Below are 6,000 nucleotides of genomic sequence, written 5' to 3'. Positions count from 1 at the left end.
GATTTTAAAATAAAGAATGTTACAAGTGACAAGGAAGGACACTACATAATGAACAAGGGATCAATCCAAGAAGATATAACAATTATAAATATATATGCAGCCAACATAGGAGGACCTCAATACATAAGGCAACTGCTAACAGCTCTAAAAGAGGAAATCGTCAGTAACACAATAATAGTGGGGGACTTTAACATCTCACTTACCCCAATGAACAGATCATCCAGACAGAAAATTAATAAGGAAACACAAGCTTTAAATGACACAATAGACCAGATAGATTTAATTGATATTTATAGGACATTCCATCCGAAGACAGCAGGTTACACTTTCTTCTCAAGTGCACATGGAACATTCCCCAGGATAGACCACATCTTGGGTCAGAAATCAAGCCTTGGTAAATTTAAGAAAATTGATATCATATCAAGCATCTTTTCTGACCACAACGCTATGAGACTAGAAATAAATTACAGAGAAAAAAACGTAAAAAAACACAAACACATGGAGGCTAAACAATATGTTACTAACTAACCAAGAAATGACTGAAGAAATCAAAGAGGAAATCAAAAAATACCTAGAGACAAATGACAATGAAAACACGACGATCCAAAACCTATGGGATGCAGCAAAAGCAATTCTAAGAGGGAAGTTTATAGCAATACAATCTTACCTCAAGAAACAAGAAATCTCAAACAATCTAACCTTACACCTAAAACAACTAGAGAAAGAAGAGCAAACAAAACCCAAAGTTAGTAGAAGGAAAGAAATCATAAAGACCAGAGCAGAAATAAATGAAATAGAAACAAAGAAAACAATAGCAAAGATCAATAAAACTAAAAGCTGATTCTTTGAGAAGATAAACAAAATTGATAAACCTTGGGACTTGCCTGGTGGCGCAGTGGTTGGGAGTCTGCTTGCTGATGCAGGGAACACGGATTCAAGCCCTGGTCCGGGAGGATCCCACATGCCACGGAGCAGCTCAACCTGTGCACCACCACTGCTGAACCTATGCTCTGGAGCCTGCTAGCCACAGCTACTGAAGCCTGTGTGCCACAACTGCTGAGGCCTGTGCACCTGGAGCCTGTGCTCCACAGCAGGAGAGGCCACCATGGTGAGAAGCCCGCACACCACGTCGAGGAGTGGCGCCCACTCGCTGCAACTGAGGGAGCCCACGCACAGTGACAAAGACCCAATGCAGCCAAAAATAAATAAATTTATTGTTTTAAAAGATTGATAAACCTTTAGCCAGACTCATCAAGAAAAAGAGGGAGAGGACTCAAATCAATAAAATTAGAAATGAAAAAGGAGAAGTTACAACAGACACCGCAGAAATACAAAGCATCATAAGAGACTACTACAAGCAACTCTATGCCAATAAAATGGACAACCTGGAAGAAATGAACAAATTCTTAGAAAGGTATAACCTTCCAAGACTGAACCAGGAAGAAATAGAAAATATGAACAGACCAATCACAAGTAATGAAATTGGAACTGTGATTAAAAATCTTCCAACAGGGCTTCCCTGGTGGCGCAGTGATTGAGAGTCTGCCTGCCAATGCAGGGGACACGGGTTCGAGCCCTGGTCTGGGAAGATCCCACATGCCGCGGAGCAACTGGGCCCGTGAGCCACAACTACTGAGCCTGCGCGTCTGGAGCCTGTGCTCCGCAACAAGAGAGGCCGCGATAGTGAGAGGCCCGCGCACCGCGATGAAGAGTGGCCCCCGCTTGCTACAACTAGAGAAAGCCCTCGCACAGAAACGAAGACCCAACACAGCCAAAAATAAATAAATAAATTTATTTAAAAAAAAAAAAATCTTCCAACAAACAAAAGTCCAGGACCAGATGGCTTAACAGGTGAATTCTATCAAACATTTAGAGAAGAGCTAACACCCATCCTTCTCAAACTCTTCCAAAAAACTGCAGAGGGAGAAACACTCCCAAACTCATTCTACGAGGCCACTATCACCCTGATACCAAAACGAGACAAAGATACTACTAAAAAAGAAAATTACAGACCAATATCACTGATGAATATAGATGCAAAAATCCTCAACAAAATACTAGCAAACAGAATCCAACAGCACATTAAAAGGATCATACACCATGATCAAGTGGGATTTATCCCAGGGATGCAAGGATTCTTCAATATATGCAAATCAATCAGTGTGATACACCATATTAACAAATTGAAGAATAAAAACCATATGATCATCTCAATAGATGCAGAAAAATCTTTTGACAAAATTCAACACACATTTATGATAAAAACTCTCCAGAAAGTGGACATAGAGGGAACCTACCTACCTTAACATAACAAAGACCATGTACAACAAACCCACAGTAAACATCATTCTCAATGGTGAAAAACTGAAAACATTTCCTCTAAGATCAGGAACGAGACAGGGATGTCCACTCTCGCCACTATTATTCAACATAGTTTTGGAAGTCCTAGCCATGGCAATCAGAGAAGAAAAAGAAGCAAAAGGAATCCAAATTGGAAAAGAAGAAGTAAAATAGTCGCTGTTTGCAGATGACATGATACTATACATAGATGCTAAAGATGCCACCAGAAAACTAGAGCTAATCAGTGAATTTGGTAAATTTGCAGGATACAAAATTAACGCACAGAAATCTCTTGCATTCCTATACACTAACAACGAAAGATCAGAAAGAGAAATTAAGGAAACAATCCCATTCACCTTTGCAACAAAAAGAATAAAATACCTAGGAATAAACCTACCTAAGGAGGTAAAACACCTGTATCAGAAAACTATAAGACACTGATGAAAGAAATCAAAGCTGACACAAACAGATGGAGAAATATACCATGTTTTTGGATTGGAAGAATCAATATCATGAAAATGACTATACTACCCAAAGCAATCTACAGATTCAATGCAATCCCTATCAAACTACCAATGGCATATTTCACAGAACTAGAACAAAAAATTTCACAGTTTGTATGGAAACACAAAAGACCCCAAATAGCCAAAGCAATCTTGACGGAAAAAAATGGAGCTGGAGGACTCAGACTCCCCAACTTCAGACTATACTACAAAGCTACAGTTATCAAGACAATATGGTACTAGCACAGAAACAGAAATATAGATCAATGGAACAGGATAGAAAGCCCAGAGATAAACCCACACACCTATGGTCACCTAATCTATGACAAAGGAGGCAAGGATATACAATGGAGAAAAGACAGTCTCTTCAATAAGTGGTGCTGGGAAAACTGGACAGCTACATGTAAAAGAATGAAATTAGAACACTCCCTAACACCATACACAAAAATAATCTCAAAATGGATTAAAGACCTAAATGTAAGACCGGACACCATAAAACTCTTAGAGGAAAACATAGGAAGAGCACTCTTTGACATAAATCACAGCAAGATCTTTTTTGACCCACCTCCTAGAGTAATGGAAATAAAAACAAAAATAAACAAATGGGACCTAATGAAACGTAAAAGCTTTTGCACAGCAAAGGAAACTATAAACAAGACAAAAAGACAAGTCTCAGAATGGGAGAAAATATTTGGAAATGAAGCAACGGACAAAGGATTAATCTCCAAAATATATAAATAGCTCATGCAGCTCAATATTAAAAAAACAAACAACCCAATCAAAAAATGGGCAGAAGACCTAAATAGACATTTCTCCAAAGAAGACATACAGATGGCCAAGAGGCACATGAAAAGCTGCTCAACATCACTAATTATTAGAGAAATGCAAATCAAAACTATAATGTGGCATCACCTCACACCCATGAGGTTAGAATGGGCATCATCAGAAAATCTACAAACAACAAATTCTGGAGAGAGTGTGGAGAAAAGGGAACCCTCTTGCACTGTTGGTGGGAATGTAAATTGATACCGCCACTATGGAGAACTGTATGGAGGTTCCTTTAAAAACTAAATAGAATTACCATATGACCCAGCAAGCCCACTACTGGGCATATACCCAGAGAACACCATAATTCAAAAAGACACATGCACCCCAGTGTTCATTGCAGCACTATTTACAATAGCCAGGTCATGGAAGCAACCTAAATGCCCATCGACAGATGAATGGATACAGAAGATGTGGTACATATATACAATGGAATATTACTCAGCCATAAAAAGGAACGAAATTGGGTCATTTGTAGAGACGTGGATGGATCTAGAGACTGTCATACAGAGTGAAATAAGTCAGAAAGAGAAAAACAAATATCATATATTAATGCATATATGTGGAACCTGGAAAAATGGTACATATGAACTGGTTTGCCAGGCAGAAATAGAGACACAGATGTAGAGAACAAACGTATGGACACCAAGGAGGGAAAGTGGCGGTGAGGGGGTGGTGTGATGAATTGGGAGATTGGGATTGACAAATATACACTAATATGTATAAAATAGATAACTAATAAGAACCTGCTGTATAAAAAAATACATAAAATAAAAGTCAAAAAGAAAAAAAGACACATGAACCCCAGTGTTCACTGCAGCACTAGTTACAATAGCCAGGTCATGGAAGCAACCTAAATGTCCATCGACAGACGAATGGATAAAGAAGATGTGGTACATATATACAATGGAATATTACTCAGCCATAAAAAGGAATGAAACTGGGTCATTTGTAGAGACGTGGATGGAGCTAGAGACTGTCATACAGAGTGAAGTAAGTCAGAAAGAGAAAAACAAATATCATATATTAACGCATATATGTGGAATCTAGAAAAATGGTACAGGTGAACCGGTTTGCAAGGCAGAAATAGAGACAAAGATGTAGAGAACAAACGTATGGACACCAAGGGGGGAAAGTGGGGGATGGTGATGGTGGGATGAATTAGGAGATCGGGATTGACATATATGCACTAACATGTATAAAATAGATAACTAATAAGAACCTGCTGTATAAAAAAAAAAGAAGACGAAAGGAAGGAAAGTCTTATGTGAAGGTAAAGGTAATAAGAACTGGAGCAGCCTCAGATAATCTGGACTCCATTCACTCTTGAACTCTTCTTTCTTTATAGATAAGCAAAGAAAGCCCAAAGAGTAACATCAAGCCAACAGTAGGAGTAATTCAGGGAGATTTTGGTAAACTGGAGACTTGGGGAAACATTTCTCCATCAAGTTTTAGGGAGTTGTGAAGAAATTAATATTTACTGGGTTTTGTTGGTGGGTTTTGTTTTTTTTTTAATTTTAAGTAAGTTTTTACTAAAGGCTAGACCTGACGTCCAGAGAGAAAGAGCATTTTGTCATTGATTAAGGTAGCTGAGGGAAATGGTCTGGCTTGGACCAGAGAAAGAAGAGAGGGGCAGGAGAGGCAGGCGTGAGTCTTGGAAACCTCCAGCTAGAGCTGTGTAGTGACCTCAGAGGTGGAGGGCCCAGATACAGCCTGTGCAGAGCCTGGGTTATCAAGCTGCTTCAAGCTAGTCACTGGCCCCTCAGCAATCAAATGAGTGTCATCTAAGGCTGTCCTATCTGAGGAAGTTACTTTGAGGGTGACAGCAGGCAGCAGAAGGGTAAGATCTAAAGGGTGTGGTATTTGTGTGAAAAGAGAAAATCTTGATTGCTAAGATAGTGGTAGGTAAAATCCTGTCAGAGGTGAAAAAATCTAGGAAGTCTTTCAGGGGTGTCCTGGGTAGGGAAATTTGGGGAAGAGGAAAGGGAAAAAGAACTTTTATTTCAGTCTCTGCCATGGGCCAGGCACAGTGCTAGGTGGCACTTTTTTAAATATCAATTTTAATGAGATACATTTCACATATCGTACAATTTACCCATTAAGATGTACAATTCAATGTTTAAATGTACAATTAAAAATGTACAATTCAATGGTTTTTAGTATATTCTCAGAGTTGTGCAACCATCACCAGTATCTAATTCCAGAACATTTTCATCACCCCCAAAAGAAACTCCATACCCACTGGCAGTCACATACCCCCATCACCATTTTCTCCCAACTTTCACCCTAGGCAACCACTAACCTACTTTGTCTATTCTGGACATTTCATATA

The sequence above is a fragment of the Balaenoptera ricei genome, chromosome 20 (assembly GCF_028023285.1).
Source record: "Balaenoptera ricei isolate mBalRic1 chromosome 20, mBalRic1.hap2, whole genome shotgun sequence".
NCBI lineage: Eukaryota > Metazoa > Chordata > Mammalia > Artiodactyla > Balaenopteridae > Balaenoptera > Balaenoptera ricei.
This window is presented reverse-complemented; position numbering follows the sequence as displayed.